Raw genomic sequence first — 17,489 nt, 5'->3', positions numbered from 1 at the left:
CTTCTATTTAGCTCTATTTAGCTATTTAGCTTTTAGCTCTATTTAGCTATTTAGCTTTTAGCTTCTATTTAGCTCTATTTAGCGATTTAACTTTTAGCTTCTATTTAGCTCTATTTAGCTATTTAGCTTTTAGCTTCTATTTAGCTTCTATTTAGCTATATAGCTTTTAGCTTCTATTTAGCTCTATTTAGCTATTTAGCTTTTAGCTCTATTTAGCTATTTAGCTTTTAGCTTCTATTTAGCTCTATTTAGCGATTTAGCTTTTAGCTTCTATTTAGCTCTATTTAGCTATTTAGCTTTTAGCTTCTATTTAGCTTCTATTTAGCTATATAGCTTTTAGCTTCTATTTAGCTTTTAGCTTCTATTTAACTCTATTTAGCTATATAGCTTCTATTTAGCTTCTATTTAGCTATTTAGCTTTTAGCTTCAATTTAGCTTTTAGCTTCTATTTAGCTCTATTTAGCTATTTAGCTTTTAGCTTCTATTAAGCTTTTAGCTTCTATTTAGCTATTTAGCTTTTAGCTTCTATTTAGCTCTATTTAGCTATTTAGCTTTTAGCTCTATTTAGCTATTTAGCTTTTAGCTTCTATTTAGCTCTATTTAGCTATTTAGCTTTTAGCTTCTATTTAGCTTCTATTTAGCTATATAGCTTTTAGCTTCTATTTAGCTCTATTTAGCTATTTAGCTTTTAGCTCTATTTAGCTATTTAGCTTTTAGTTTCTATTTAGCTCTATTTAGCGATTTAGCTTTTAGCTTCTATTTAGCTCTATTTAGCTATTTAGCTTTTAGCTTCAATTTAGCTTTTAGCTTCTATTTAGCTCTATTTAGCTATTTAGCTTTTAGCTTCTATTAAGCTTTTAGCTTCTATTTAGCTATTTAGCTTTTAGCTTCTATTTAGCTCTATTTAGCTATTTAGCTTTTAGCTCTATTTAGCTATTTAGCTTTTAGCTTCTATTTAGCTCTATTTAGCGATTTAACTTTTAGCTTCTATTTAGCTCTATTTAGCTATTTAGCTTTTAGCTTCTATTTAGCTTCTATTTAGCTATATAGCTTTTAGCTTCTATTTAGCTCTATTTAGCTATTTAGCTTTTAGCTCTATTTAGCTATTTAGCTTTTAGCTTCTATTTAGCTCTATTTAGCGATTTAGCTTTTAGCTTCTATTTAGCTCTATTTAGCTATTTAGCTTTTAGCTTCTATTTAGCTTCTATTTAGCTATATAGCTTTTAGCTTCTATTTAGCTTTTAGCTTCTATTTAACTCTATTTAGCTATATAGCTTCTATTTAGCTTCTATTTAGCTATTTAGCTTTTAGCTTCTATTTAGCTTCTATTTAGCTTTTAGCTTCTATTTAGCTTTTAGCTTCTATTTAGCTATTTAGCTTCTACTTAGCTCTGTTTAGCTATTTCACGTTTAGCTTCTATTTAGCTCTATTTAGCTTCGATTTAGCTTTTAGCTTCTATTTAGCTCTATTTAGCTATTTCACTTTTAGCTTCTATTTAGCTCTATTTAGCTATTTAGCTTTTAGCTTCTATTTAGCTTCTATTTAGCTTTTAGCTTCTATTTAGCTTTTAGCTTCTATTTAGCTATTTAGCTTCTACTTAGCTCTGTTTAGCTATTTCACGTTTAGCTTCTATTTAGCTCTATTTAGCTTCGATTTAGCTTATAGCTTCTATTTAGCTCTATTTAGCTATTTCACTTTTAGCTTCTATTTAGCTCTATTTAGCTATTTAGCTCTATTTAGCTTTTATTTTGCTCTATTTAGCTATTTAGCTTCTATTTAGCTTTTAGCTTCTATTTAGCTCTATTTAGCTATTAAGCGCTATTTAGCTCTATTTAGTTATTTACCTTCTATTTAGGTTTTAGCTTCTATTTAGCTCTATTTAGATATTTCTCTTTTAGCTTCTATTTAGCTATTTAGCTTCTATTTAGCTCTATTTAGCTTTTTAGCTTTTATTTAGCTATTTAGTTTTTATTTAGCTTTTAGCTTCTATTTAGCTTTATTTAGCTATTAAGCGCTATTAAGCTCTATTTAGCTATTTAGCTTCTATGGAGCTTTTAGCTTCTATTTAGGTATATTTAGCTATTTAGCTTCTATTTAGCTTTTAGCTTTTATTCAGCTCTATTTAGCTATTTAGCTTCTATTTAGCTTTTAGCTTCTATTTAGCTATTTAGCTTTTAGCTTCTATTTAGCTCTATTTAGCTATGAAGCACTAATTAGCTATTTAGCTTTTATTTAACTTTTAGCTTTTATTTAGCTCTACTTAGCTTCTTTTTAGCTTTTAGCTTCTATTTAGCTCTATTTAGCTATTTAGCTTTTAGCTTCTATTTAGCTTTATTTATCTATTTAGCTTTTAACTTTTATTTAGATCTATTTAGCTATTCTTTTTAGCAATTTAGCGTTATTTAACTTTTATTTAGCTTTTATCTTCTATTTAGCTATTTAGCTTTTAGCTTATATTTAGCTGTATTTAACTATTAAGCACTATTTAGCTCTATTTAGCTATTTAGCTTCTATTTAGCTCTATTTAGCTATTTAGCTTATATTTAGCTTTTAGCTTTTATTTAGCTCTATTTAGCTATTAAGTGCTATTTTGCTCTATTTAGCTATTTAGCTTCTATTTAGCTTTTAGCTTCTATTTAGGTCTATTTAGCTATTTAGCTTCTATTTAGCTTTTATTTAGCTATTTAGCGTTTAGCTTCTATCCAGCTCTATTTAGCTATTTAGCTTCTGTTTAGCTTTTAGCTTCTATTCAGCTATTAAGCACTATTTAGCTATTTAGCTTCTATTTAGCTTTTAGCTTCTATTTAGCTCTATTTAGCTATTAAGCACTATTGAGCTATTTAGCTTTGATTTTGCTTTTAGCTTCTATTTAGCTTTTAGCTTCTATTTAGCTCTATTTAGGTATTTAGCTTTTAGCTTCTATTTAGCTCTATTTAGCTATTTAGCTTCTATTTAGAAATTTAGCACTATTTAGCTTTTATTTAGCTTTTAGGTTCTATTTAGCTTTATTTAGGTGTTTAGCTTTTATTTAGCTTTTAGCTTTTATTTAGGTCTATTTAGCTATTTAGCTTCTATTTAGCTTTTAGCTTCTATTTAGCTATTAAGCACTATTTAGCTATTTAGCTTCTATTTAGCTTTTTAGCTTCTATTCAGCTTTTAGCTTCTATTTAGCTATTTAGCTTTTAGCTTCTATTTAGCTCTATTTAGCTAATTAGCTTTTAGCTTCTATTTAGCTCTATTTAGCTTTTAGCTTCTATTTAGCTATTTAGCTTCTATTTAGCAATTTAGCACTATTTAGCTTTTATTTAGCTTTTAGGTTCTATTTAGCTTCATTTAGGTGTTTAGCTTTTATTTAGCTTTTAGCTTTTATTTAGGTCTTAGGTTTTATTTAGCTATTTAGCTTCTATTTAGCTTTTAGCTTCTATTTAGCTATTAAGCACTATTTAGCTATTTAGCTTCTATTTAGCTTTTTAGCTTCTATTCAGCTTTTAGCTTCTATTTAGCTATTTAGCTTTTAGCTTCTATTTAGCTCTATTTAGCTAATTAGCTTTTAGCTTCTATTTAGCTCTATTTAGCTTTTAGCTATTTAGCTTCTATTTAGCAATTTAGCGCTATTTAGCTTTTAGCTTCTATTTAGCTTTATTTAGGTATTTAACTTTTATTTAGCTTCTATTTAGGTGTTTAGCTTTTATTTAGCTTTTAGCTTTTATTTAGGTCTATTTAGCTATTTAGCTTCTATTTAGCTTTTAGCTTCTATTTAGCTATTAAGCACTATTTAGCTATTTAGCTTCTATTTAGCTTTTTAGCTTCTATTCAGCTTTTAGCTTCTATTTAGCTATTTAGCTTTTAGCTTCTATTTAGCTCTATTTAGCTAATTAGCTTTTAGCTTCTATTTAGCTTTTAGCTTCTATTTAGCTTTATTGAGCTATTTAGCTTTCATTTACCTTTTAGCTTCTATTTAGCTTCTATTTAGCGATTTAGCGCTATTTAGCTTTTATTTAGCTTTTAGCTTCTATGTAGCTTTGTTTAGCTATTTAGCTTTCATTTAGGTTTTAGCTTCTATTTAGTTATTTAGCTTCTGTTTAGCTTTTAGCTTCTGTATTTAGCTTTTTTCACTTTCCAGACATGTTCATCACTTATAAACCATTTCTACCACTTTTCCACCTAATGTCACATATGTTGACCCATTATTGTCACTTTTAACCTTTTCACCAGATTTCACGATTATTTTTGCTATTTTAACCACATTCACCGTTTATCATGTCCATTATTTACCAGTTTAAACTAATCGTTCCAATAATGACAATTCGAACTCATTTTACCACTTTTTCTGTTGAACCATTTTATTAGTGATTAAAACCAGGATTTATATCTTTAAGATGACTATATTAATAGTATATGTAACCCAGTGGGTGATGGCAGCCCTCCCTAAGCACCCTGACACTCTGCGTTGTGTTAGCTCAGATTATAGCTGGGACCAGGAGCTTTTATTTTGGTTCACACGGATCATAAAACGACTCCACATCCACGTTTGACACCTTATAAATGACATCAAACAATCAAATAGAAAATAAGCACAAGAAGATTCTTGTGCTTAACATACATTGCATATATATATAAAAAAAACAAAAAACAAATATATATATATATATATATATATATATATATATTAACAAAAATAAAGTTCTGCACATTTTCTTAAAAAAATCACTTATAACATCAGGAGGTAATCAACAAATTTCCAGTTACAATTTAGAAATAAACTGAATTAATTAAAGGCTCCTTGTGAAATTAAAAGCTATTCCTAACACATGCACCCTGCTAACACAATGCTAAAGCTAACAGAAAAGGTGGTTTATTCTTACCACACAAAAAACAAGTACAACTGTATAAAACACACATTAGAACATCAGCATCTAACATTAAAACATCCATTAAAGATACTGGTTTTAAATTAAACATTTATATTTTACACAGAGAACAATATACCATGCTCACCTTATAAATGACAGAAAACAATGAAACAAATGGTTATCACAAACTATGGCGTCCTGTGAGGGACAATCTACTGTACAGCCGAACTCTAAAAGGACTACAAAGTGACACCTTGTGGCAACGTTGGGCCACTATCTGACATAAACATCCTGGATAACAGTGGATATTATTCAGATGAATAAATAAATGTGGTTATCACAGATTCATAGAACAATGGACCATCATTTTACTGACTTTATGGATGGACCCCAAAAATCTCTCCTTTATTCCCCCTTATAGATGGTCCTGTCTCCACATGACTGTTCTTCAATGTTCATGTCTGTGTTCAACCACCTTCAGCTACAGTGGGGGTCCCTGCTCTCTGGGACCTTTATTTTGGAGGGTCCCCACTCTCTGGGACCTTTATTTTGGAGGGTCCCCGCTCTCTGGGACCTTTATTTTGGAGGGTCCCCGCTCTCTATGGGACCTTTATTTTGGAGGGTCCCCACTCTCTGGGACCTTTATTTTGGAGGGTCCCCACTCTCTGGGACCTTTATTTTGGAGGGTCCCCGCTCTCTATGGGACCTTTATTTTGGAGGGTCCCCACTCTCTGAGACCTTTATTTTGGAGGGTCCCGGCTCTCTGTGACCTTTATTTTGGAGGGTCCCCACTCTCTGTGACCTTTATTTTTGGAGGGTACCCGCTCTCTGAGACCTTTATTTTGGAGGGTCCCCGCTCTCTGGAACCTTAATTTTGGAGGGTCCTCGCTCTCTATGGGACCTTTAATTTGGAGGGTCCCCGCTCTCTGGAACCTTTATTTTGGAGGGTCCCTGCTCACTGGGACCTTTATTTTGGAGGGTCCCCGCTCTCTGGAACCTTTATTTTTGGAGGGTCCCCGCTCTCTGAGACCTTTATTTTGGAGGGTCTCCGCTCTCTATGGGACCTTTATTTTGGAGGGTCCCCGGCTCTCTGGAACCTTTATTTTGGAGGGTCCCTGCTCTCTATGGGACCTTTATTTTGGAGGGTCCCCACTCTCTGAGACCTTTATTTTGGAGGGTCCCCACTCTCTGTGACCTTTATTTTTGGAGGGTACCCGCTCTCTGAGACCTTTATTTTGGAGGGTCCCCGCTCTCTGGAACCTTTATTTTGGAGGGTCCTCGCTCTCTATGGGACCTTTAATTTGGAGGGTCCCCGCTCTCTGGAACCTTTATTTTGGAGGGTCCCCGCTCTATGGGACCTTTATTTTGGAGGGTCCCCGCTCTCTATGGGACCTTTATTTTGGAGGGTCCCCACTCTCTGAGACCTTTATTTTGGAGGGTCCCCGCTCTCTGGAACCTTTATTTTGGAGGGTCCCTGCTCTCTGGGACCTTTATTTTGGAGGGTCCCCGCTCTCTGGAACCTTTATTTTTGGAGGGTCCCCGCTCTCTGAGACCTTTATTTTGGAGGGTCTCCGCTCTCTATGGGACCTTTATTTTGGAGGGTCCCCCGCTCTCTGGAACCTTTATTTTGGAGGGTCCCTGCTCTCTATGGGACCTTTATTTTGGAGGGTCCCCACTCTCTGAGACCTTTATTTTGGAGGGTCCCCACTCTCTGTGACCTTTATTTTTGGAGGGTACCCGCTCTCTGAGACCTTTATTTTGGAGGGTCCCCGCTCTCTGGAACCTTTATTTTGGAGGGTCCTCGCTCTCTATGGGACCTTTAATTTGGAGGGTCCCCGCTCTCTGGAACCTTTATTTTGGAGGGTCCCCGCTCTATGGGACCTTTATTTTGGAAGGTCCCCGCTCTCTGGGACCTTTATTTTAGAGGGTCCCCGCTCTCTGAGACCTTTATTTTGGAGGGTCCCCGCTCTCTGGGACCTTTATTTTGGAGGGTCCCCACTCTCTGAGACCTTTATTTTGGAGGGTCCCCACTCTATGGGACCTTTATTTTGGAGGGTCCTTGCTCTCTGAAACCTTTATTTTGGAAGGTCCCCGCTCTCTGGGACCTTTATTTTGGAGGGTCCCCGCTCTATGGGACCTTTATTTTGGAGGGTCCCCGCTCTCTGGAACCTTTATTTTTGGAGGGTCCCCGCTCTCTGAGACCTTTATTTTGGAGGGTCTCCGCTCTCTATGGGACCTTTATTTTGGAGGGTCCCCCGCTCTCTGGAACCTTTATTTTGGAGGGTCCCTGTTCTCTATGGGACCTTTATTTTGGAGGGTCCCCACTCTCTGAGACCTTTATTTTGGAGGGTCCCCGCTCTCTGTGACCTTTATTTTGGAGGGTCCCCACTCTCTGTGACCTTTATTTTTGGAGGGTACCCGCTCTCTGAGACCTTTATTTTGGAGGGTCCCCGCTCTCTGGAACCTTTATTTTGGAGGGTCCTCGCTCTCTATGGGACCTTTAATTCGGAGGGTCCCCGCTCTCTGGAACCTTTATTTTGGAGGGTCCCTGCTCTCTGGGACCTTTATTTTGGAGGGTCCCCGCTCTCTGGAACCTTTATTTTTGGAGGGTCCCCGCTCTCTGAGACCTTTATTTTGGAGGGTCTCCGCTCTCTATGGGACCTTTATTTTGGAGGGTCCCCCGCTCTCTGGAACCTTTATTTTGGAGGGTCCCTGCTCTCTATGGGACCTTTATTTTGGAAGGTCCCCGCTCTCTGGGACCTTTATTTTGGAGGGTCCCCGCTCTCTATGGGACCTTTATTTTGGAAGGTCCCCGCTCTCTTGGACCTTTATTTTAGAGGGTCCCTGCACTCTGGGACCTTTATTTTGGAGGGTCCCCACTCTCTGGGACCTTTATTTTGGAGGGTCCCCGCTCTATGGGACCTTTATTTTGGAGGGTCCCCGCTCTCTGGAACCTTTATTTTGGAGGGTCCTTGCTCTCTGAAACCTTTATTTTGGAAGGTCCCCGCTCCCTGGCACCTTTATTTTGGAGGGTCCCCGCTCTATGGGACCTTTATTTTGGAGGGTCCTTGCTCTCTGAAACCTTTATTTTGGAAGGTCCCCGCTCTCTGGAACCTTTGTTTTGGAGGGTCCTCGCTCTCTATGGGACCTTTAATTTGGAGGGTCCCCGCTCTCTGGAACCTTTATTTTGGAGGGTCCCTGCTCTCTGGGACCTTTATTTTGGAGGGTCCCCGCTCTCTGGAACCTTTATTTTTGGAGGGTCCCCGCTCTCTGAGACCTTTATTTTGGAGGGTCTCCGCTCTCTATGGGACCTTTATTTTGGAGGGTCCCCCGCTCTCTGGAACCTTTATTTTGGAGGGTCCCTGCTCTCTATGGGACCTTTATTTTGGAGGGTCCCCGCTCTCTGGAACCTTTATTTTGGAGGGTCCCTGCTCTCTATGGGACCTTTATTTTGGAAGGTCCCCACTCTCTGGGACCTTTATTTTGGTGGGTCCTTGCTCTCTGAAACCTTTATTTTGGAGGGTCCCTGCACTCTGGGAACTTTATTTTGGAGGGTCCCCACTCTCTGGGACCTTTATTTTGGAGGGTCCCCACTCTCTGGGACCTTTATTTTGGTGGGTCCTTGCTCTCTGAAACCTTTATTTTGGAAGGTCCCCGCTCTCTGGGACCTTTATTTTGGAGGGTCCCCGCTCTATGGGACCTTTATTTTGGAAGGTCCCCGCTCTCTGGGACCTTTATTTTAGAGGGTCCCCGCTCTCTGAGACCTTTATTTTGGAGGGTCCCCGCTCTCTGGGACCTTTATTTTGGAGGGTCCCCACTCTCTGGAACCTTTATTTTGGAGGGTCCGCGCTCTCTATGGGACCTTTAATTTGGAGGGTCCCCGCTCTCTGGAACCTTTATTTTGGAGGGTCCCTGCTCTCTGGGACCTTTATTTTGGAGGGTCCCCGCTCTCTGGAACCTTTATTTTTGGAGGGTCCTCGCTCTCTATGGGACCTTTAATTTGGAGGGTCCCCGCTTTCTGGAACCTTTAATTTGGAGGGTCCCCGCTCTCTGAGACCTTTATTTTGGAGGGTCTCCGCTCTCTATGGGACCTTTATTTTGGAGGGTCCCCCGCTCTCTGGAACCTTTATTTTGGAGGGTCCCCGCTCTCTATGGGACCTTTATTTTGGAAGGTCCCCGCTCTCTGGGACCTTTATTTTGGAGGGTCCCCGCTCTCTATGGGACCTTTATTTTGGAAGGTCCCCGCTCTCTTGGACCTTTATTTTAGAGGGTCCCTGCACTCTGGGACCTTTATTTTGGAGGGTCCCCACTCTCTGGGACCTTTATTTTGGAGGGTCCCCGCTCTATGGGACCTTTATTTTGGAGGGTCCCCGCTCTCTGGAACCTTTATTTTGGAGGGTCCTTGCTCTCTGAAACCTTTATTTTGGAAGGTCCCCGCTCCCTGGCACCTTTATTTTGGAGGGTCCCCGCTCTATGGGACCTTTATTTTGGAGGGTCCTTGCTCTCTGAAACCTTTATTTTGGAAGGTCCCCGCTCTCTGGAACCTTTGTTTTGGAGGGTCCTCGCTCTCTATGGGACCTTTAATTTGGAGGGTCCCCGCTCTCTGGAACCTTTATTTTGGAGGGTCCCTGCTCTCTGGGACCTTTATTTTGGAGGGTCCCCGCTCTCTGGAACCTTTATTTTTGGAGGGTCCCCGCTCTCTGAGACCTTTATTTTGGAGGGTCTCCGCTCTCTATGGGACCTTTATTTTGGAGGGTCCCCCGCTCTCTGGAACCTTTATTTTGGAGGGTCCCTGCTCTCTATGGGACCTTTATTTTGGAGGGTCCCCGCTCTCTGGAACCTTTATTTTGGAGGGTCCCTGCTCTCTATGGGACCTTTATTTTGGAAGGTCCCCACTCTCTGGGACCTTTATTTTGGTGGGTCCTTGCTCTCTGAAACCTTTATTTTGGAGGGTCCCTGCACTCTGGGAACTTTATTTTGGAGGGTCCCCACTCTCTGGGACCTTTATTTTGGAGGGTCCCCACTCTCTGGGACCTTTATTTTGGTGGGTCCTTGCTCTCTGAAACCTTTATTTTGGAAGGTCCCCGCTCTCTGGGACCTTTATTTTGGAGGGTCCCCGCTCTATGGGACCTTTATTTTGGAAGGTCCCCGCTCTCTGGGACCTTTATTTTAGAGGGTCCCCGCTCTCTGAGACCTTTATTTTGGAGGGTCCCCGCTCTCTGGGACCTTTATTTTGGAGGGTCCCCACTCTCTGGAACCTTTATTTTGGAGGGTCCGCGCTCTCTATGGGACCTTTAATTTGGAGGGTCCCCGCTCTCTGGAACCTTTATTTTGGAGGGTCCCTGCTCTCTGGGACCTTTATTTTGGAGGGTCCCCGCTCTCTGGAACCTTTATTTTTGGAGGGTCCTCGCTCTCTATGGGACCTTTAATTTGGAGGGTCCCCGCTTTCTGGAACCTTTAATTTGGAGGGTCCCCGCTCTCTGAGACCTTTATTTTGGAGGGTCTCCGCTCTCTATGGGACCTTTATTTTGGAGGGTCCCCCGCTCTCTGGAACCTTTATTTTGGAGGGTCCCCGCTCTCTATGGGACCTTTATTTTGGAAGGTCCCCGCTCTCTGGGACCTTTATTTTGGAGGGTCCCCGCTCTCTATGGGACCTTTATTTTGGAAGGTCCCCGCTCTCTGGGACCTTTATTTTTGCAGGGTCCCCGCTCTCTATGGTACCTTTATTTTGGAAGGTCCCCGCTCTCTGGGACCTTTATTTTTGCAGGGTCCCTGCACTCTGGGACCTTTATTTTGGAGGGTCCCCACTCTCTGGGACCTTTATTTTGGTGGGTCCTTGCTCTCTGAAACCTTTATTTTGGAGGGTCCCCGCTCTATGGGACCTTTATTTTGGAAGGTCCCCGCTCTCTGGGACCTTTATTTTAGAGGGTCCCCGCTCTCTGAGACCTTTATTTTGGAGGGTCCCCGTTCTCTGGGACCTTTATTTTGGAGGGTCCCCACTCTCTGAGACCTTTATTTTGGAGGGTCCCCACTCTATGGGACCTTTATTTTGGAGGGTCCTTGCTCTCTGAAACCTTTATTTTGGAAGGTCCCCGCTCTCTGGGACCTTTATTTTGGAGGGTCCCCGCTCTATGGGACCTTTATTTTGGAGGGTCCCCGCTCTCTGGAACCTTTATTTTGGAGGGTCCCCGCTCTCTGGGACCTTTATTTTGGAGGGTCCCCGCTCTCTGGAACCTTTATTTTGGAGGGTCCCCGCTCTCTGGGACCTTTATTTTGGAGGGTCCCCGCTCTCTGGGACCTTTATTTTGGAGGGTCCCCACTCTCTGAGACCTTTATTTTGGAGGGTCCCCACTCTATGGGACCTTTATTTTGGAGGGTCCCCGCTCTCTGGGACCTTTATTTTGGGGGTCACGGCCTGAAAAGGTTGAGAACCACTGCCTAAAGCCTCACAGAATATGAAAGTTTCTAATGAAACCACTATAAATGAAATACATAAACACCTGAAAACCAAAATAAGTGACAGCTTTTGAAGAACTTACAACAGTTTTATAGTTTTAAAGTTCTGATCCTTCTGTTGTCCTGCAGAATAAAATCATCTTCATCTCCTTCTGACTGTCTCCATCTGTCTAAAAAATGATTAGATATCAGCTCCTATATGAACTGTAATTACATACTGTATATGTTTCGTTGATAAAGGCTAAATATGGATTAATTTGGATGGTTTTCTGTTATTTGTATGATGTACATCACACACAGAGCTAAAGGTATAAAATATAAACACCTCTACCATAAAACGTCTCCATCCTCTCATGTCACTGCTCCTCGTAGGGTAGGGTGACGTCAACTCCTAATGTAGTTTATTAAATTCATTTACTATGACCATGATACAGCTGTTATGAAGTCAGGGATTCTCAACATGTGGCTCTTTATGTCTTCATTTAATTTTGCAACTTCCTTTGACCCACTTTTTTGTTTTTTCAGATTTTAGCTCCTTTTACCAATAAATTTCCTTTTTTCCTATTTTTTGTCTATTTTTGCAATTTTTTTTACATTTTTGTCCTTTCTTTAAGCATTTTTTGCCAGTATTAATCTAAATAACCTACCTCTGGCCCAATAAATAACACTTGTTTCCATCTTTTTGTTCGACACATTTGCCACTTTTCACTATTGTTTGCCACATTTTGCTCATTTTACATTTTAACGACCTTTAGCCATTAATACCACCTGGTTCCTCTTTAGTTGCCACTTTTGGAGCAACTATTATAACTTTTTGTTACTTTAGTCATTACTGTTCACTCTTTATTTACCATTGTCAAATGGCTGGCTGTGATTGGCTGATCACCAATCAATCAATCTAACTGGATCCAGATTATCTGTACGGCGTCACATAGATTTTATGTTTATTTCAAGCCGTCACAATAATTGTTTTAATGATCTTTTTAGTGTTAATGCTGATATGTTTTAGAAGCACTGGTTTTGGTCATAATTCCCATGTAAAGAAGTGACGAGCACTAAACAGATGTTTGTACACACATCTGCTGACTCCACAGTAAACGCCACTGAGCGGGTCAGAGCAGGCAAAGCCGTGCACGAGGTTTGAGAGCGCGCACGTGGAGGGAGGAAGCACATCTCTCCAGGAAGTAACCTTGATGAAAAATTCAGTTGTTTGCAGCTCATGGCGTCCCTCAGGCATGAATAAAGTGAAAAGACCTGGGCTCAGCACACACACACACACACACACACACACACACACACACACACACACACACACACACACACACACACACACACACACACACACACACACACACACACATTAGGCGATGGTTACAAATGAAACTTTAATCGCGCCTCAAACAGATGAAGCGACGAGAACAGAGTCAGCATTTGTCTGCAGTCGATCATCCTCCTCCAAACTTCTACTGGATGAAAATAAACGACCTCAGACTCACTAAACTAAACTTATACACAGTTGACAACAAAAAACAACTAGATTTAGATCAGGATTTACCAACCTTTCTTGAAAGTATGTGAGCTACTTCTAAGGTAGTCAATAATCTGAAGGGCTACCATCAGAGGTGTAAGGAGTACTGATATATCCTACTCAAGTAGTATTTATATATATATATATATTTATATATATTTACACACTTTAGCTGTAAAGAGCCACACTTACAGTTATTTGAAACATATTAAAGTTTCCTTGACTTCCGTGTAGTAATTCCAGCAAGTCTTCTTTTGTATATGTTCTGGTTTCATTTATTCAAACTGTTCTGTGGAAGTCAAAGAAACTTCAAAGGAAACTTCAAAGAAACATCAAAGCGATCAGCAGACGCCTCTGACGAAGACTGGCAGTTGTCAGGAGATCAACGGAGATTTCAGTTGTCTGAATAAATGAAACACATTATTTAAAAAGAAGACGAAAAGAAGCTCGTGTCCAAATCTGTTGCAGGCGACGCATTCACATTGTTGTTCAGTTGAAAACGTACACGTTTCCGTGGATTTAAAAGACAAAAGCCAAGCTCTGGGATACAAAGCAGGAAGGGTTCAGGAATGCTGTGAGGGGTTCTCCTTAGAACAACATAAAGGTGCTGCTACGGTGTCGGGTCCAGCGGTACAAGCTAACAACATGTGTGTGCGTGTGTGTATGTGTGCATGTGTGTGTTAGTGGAGGATTATTTCAGGCTGAAACACTATTGTCTGCTATCTGCTGTACGTAATGATGATTTGCTGGATGCGTCTCGGGTCAGGGTGAAGGATGACTGATACGAGGCAGCTGACCTGTCACGCTGCATTTGACTTACTGTCCTTGGAACGAGCCAAATGTCAAGTGATACAAGTGAGGCCTGCTCACACACAGGGAGCGGATCAACACTGTATAATAAAGCCTAAAATAAGCCTATACAATAGGCCTATAATATAGCATATATATAATAAAGCCTTCCTGTGCACATACAGATACATAACAATAGGATTACTATTATCTTAAAGCTGATATCTGGAGTTTCTGAGAAATCTATGTTCATGTATCATTCTTTTGAAATGCATAAAAACACCTAACTAGTCTTATTTTGGTCTACCGCCGGTGGTCATTCATATACAATAATGTACTCTATATAAGTCCCGCCTTTGTCCATAGACCGCTATACAATTGCAAGAAAGCGCCGACTTCACCCAGCCAATAGGCTTTGACTTCCTGGAGCGGGCCAATGTCAATCAAAGTGAATGCACGTGCACCGTCACGTCAGCAAACTGGTATCATGAGCAGCGTAGCGTCATGGAGGAGCAGCATAGCGTCATGGAGGAGCAGCGTAGCGTCATGAAGGAGCAGCGTAGCGTCATGGAGGAGCAGCGTAGCGTCATGGAGGAGCAGCATAGCGTCATGGAGGAGCAGCGTATCGTCATGGAGGAGCAGCGTAGCGTCATGGAGGAGCAGCGTAGCGTCATGGAGGAGCAGCGTAGCGTCATGGAGGAGCAGCGTAGCGTCATGGAGGAGCAGCATAGCGTCATGGAGGAGCAGCGTATCGTCATGGAGGAGCAGCGTAGCGTCATGGAGGAGCAGCGTAGCGTCATGGAGGAGCAGCGTAGCATCATGGAGGAGCAGCGTAGCGTCATGGAGGAGCAGCGTAGCGCCATGGAGGAGCAGCCTAGCGTCATGGAGGAGCAGCGTAGCGTCATGGAGGAGCAGCGTAGCGTCATGGAGGAGCAGCGTAGCATCATGGAGGAGCAGCGTAGCGTCATGGAGGAGCAGCGTAGCGTCATGGAGGAGCAGCGTAGCGTCATGGAGGAGCAGCTTAGCGTCATGGAGGAGCAGCGTAGCGTCATGGAGGAGCAGCGTAGCGTCATGGAGGAGCAGCCTAGCGTCATGGAGGAGCAGCGTAGCGTCATGGAGGAGCAGCATAGCGTCATGGAGGAGCAGCATAGCGTCATGGAGGAGCAGCATAGCGTCATGGAGGAGCGCCCCCAAACTCCAGTTACCCATTCCATGATTGCCAACGTCTAAAGCTTCTACCGAGTACAAAGCTTGTGGATAAACGTCTTCATGACCGCAACAGAATTTATCTCGGAGCAGCTTTTCAAAGGATTCCCAACGTACCAGGGTTTGGTGACATTTCTCATGGACAGATAATAAACATGTTTTAATCAAAACCTTTGGCACTCTAACAATAAATGTGTAGTGTTTGTAGTTATGCAACTTTGTCTTGTTTTGCGATGCACATGCACAGACGTAGAGGCGTAGCTTCTGGTATTATGGCAGAAGCAGGGGAGGAAGTAGAGCCGTTGAGGGTGGGACATCGAGACGTTCTCTCAGAAACTCCAGATAGCAGCTTCAAGAGGCTGAGAATCCACCAAAGCAAAGGAGGATGGTTGAGAGAGCAGAGGCAAGGGAATCACTAATCAAATCACTCTTCACAGAGCATCAGCACCATGTCACTGAAGAGCAGTGACGTGCCGTCAGGGTAGGCAAGGGAGGCAGTGCCTACCCAAGGGTGAATTGATATTAAATTATAATTATTATTATTTTTTTAATTATCATATAATTATAGATTGTTTATTTTTCCATTTCCAATAGCCTACAGTACCTACAAGTTTGAAAGTGTCAGCATTTTGTGCGTTTCATAGCCCAAATTACTAAACAGCGCTATTTCCTGGAACAGCTGCATAGTCTTTTTTTTGTTTTTTTTTCACTCTGCTGTAAGGCAGAGGGAGGCCACGCCCCCTCCCAAAAGCACGTTGCTCTTCTGCCTCTGTTCTCATTGTGTGTTTTTACGTGTTTGCGCATGCGCAGTCAGGTCCCCAATATGACAAACATTTACGTGTAAAGGCAGTGTAGAGAGCTGCCTTTACACGTAACCGCGCTATGCTAAATGCTACAAGTACATTCACAGTGCATTAGTGAATTGATATCATGTGACCGCTGCTGCTACGTTCTCTAGCTAGTGGGTGGGATAACACTACAGGATGACAACGCTAGAGACAATAGAGAAACTTTTTTTTAAGGAAAAACGACAGATTTTAAAAGATGGAGACCAACACCTGAGCTACCAGACCTTCAGCAAAGATAAGGTCAGAACATTGTTGGTACTTTCTACAGGGAATGGAACAAAAGGAAGGATTGACTTTGTGGATGCTCCTCACTGAGGATGTTCTGAGTTGTTGTTATTGTCATTTTCTCCAAGTTTCTGTGTTTCCAACACAAACAACAGATGTGCTGCTGTGTCATTAGATATATGTTGTTGGTAGAGTATGGAGGCTATATTAAATAATGTTTATGTTTCTTTAATAGTGTTTATGATGTTGATTTTGTTAGATGATAAATACTTGTTCATGTGGATCTTGTTGGGTTTTTTCTTTCTTATTATGAATTTTATATTTTGATAAGCGCATTGAGATGACTTTGTTGAAAATTGTGCTATACAAATAAAGTTGATTTGAATTGAATTAACACTTAGGGATCACACTCCTCAGCCTTCCCGGTAAGGTCTATTCAGGGGTACTGGAGAGGAGGGTTCGCCGGATAGTTGAACCTCGGATTCAGGAGGAGCAATGTGGTTTTTGTCCTGGCCGTGGAACTGTGGACCAGCTCTACACCCTCAGCAGGGTCCTTGAGGGGTCATGGGAATTTGCCCAACCAGTCCACATGTGTTTTGTGGACCTGGAAAAGGCATTTGACCGTGTCCCTCGGGGATTCCTGTGGGGGGTCCTCCGGGAGTATGGGGTATCGAACCTCCTGATAGGAGCTGTTCGTTCCCTGTATGACCGGAGTCAGAGTCTGGTCCGCATTGCCGGCAGTAAGTCGAAATCGTTTCCGGTGAGGGTTGGACTCCGCCAGGGCTGCCCTTTGTCACCGATTCTGTTCATAACTTTTATGGACAGAATTTCTAGGCGCAGTCAGGGCGTTGAGGGGGTCCGGTTCGGGGGCCTCAGTATTGCATCACTGCTTTTTGCAGATGATGTGGTCCTGTTGGCTCCAACATACCGTGACCTTCAACTCTCACTGGATCGGTTCGCAGCCGAGTGTGAAGCGGCCGGAATGAGAATCAGCACCTCCAAATCCGAGTCCATGGTTCTCGACCGGAAAAAGGTGGAGTGCCTTCTCCGGGTTGGAGATGAGGTTCTGCCCCAGGTGGAGGAGTTCAAGTACCTCAGGGTCTTGTTCACGAGTGAGGGAACGATGGTGCGAGAGATCAACAGGCGGATTGGTGCGGCATCTGCAGTGATGCAGAGTCTGCACCAGTCCGTCATTGTAAAAAGGGAGCTGAGCCAAAAAGCAAAGTTCTCGATTTACAGGTCGGTCTACGTTCCAACCCTCACCTATGGTCATGAACTTTGGGTCATGACCGAAAGAACAAGATCACGGGTACAAGCGGCCGAAATGAGTTTCCTCCGTAGGGTGGCTGGGCTCTCCCTTAGAGATAGGGTGAGAAGCTCAGTCATTCGGGAGGGGCTCAAAGTAGAGTCGCTGCTCCTCCGCATCGAGAAGAGCCAGATGAGGTGACTCGGGCACCTAATTAGGATGCCCCCTGAACACCTCCCTAGTGAGGCGTTCAGGGCACGTCCCTCCGGAAGGAGGCCTCGGGGAAGACCCAGGACACGCTGGAGAGACTATGTCTCTCGGCTGGCCTGGGAACGTCT

General features: G+C 42.2%; 2 long non-coding RNA genes across 2 annotated transcripts; both read right to left on the bottom strand.

Moving 5' to 3' along the window:
- Positions 1-7,610: 7,610 nt before the first annotated feature.
- Positions 7,611-8,082, bottom strand: LOC114478739 (uncharacterized). Its single transcript, XR_003675903.1, has 2 exons — positions 8,034-8,082; positions 7,611-7,807 (listed from the first exon to the last, which is right to left on the bottom strand). It is a non-coding gene; the product is annotated as an uncharacterized LOC114478739 (long non-coding RNA).
- Positions 8,083-9,040: 958 nt separating this feature from the next.
- On the bottom strand, positions 9,041-9,512 carry LOC114478741 (uncharacterized). The gene is made up of 2 exons (XR_003675904.1): positions 9,464-9,512; positions 9,041-9,237 (listed from the first exon to the last, which is right to left on the bottom strand). It is a non-coding gene; the product is annotated as an uncharacterized LOC114478741 (long non-coding RNA).
- Between the last annotated feature and the right edge of the window lie 7,977 nt (positions 9,513-17,489).

This window comes from Gouania willdenowi, chromosome 17 (assembly GCF_900634775.1).
Source record: "Gouania willdenowi chromosome 17, fGouWil2.1, whole genome shotgun sequence".
NCBI lineage: Eukaryota > Metazoa > Chordata > Actinopteri > Blenniiformes > Gobiesocidae > Gouania > Gouania willdenowi.
This window is presented reverse-complemented; position numbering and strand designations above follow the sequence as displayed.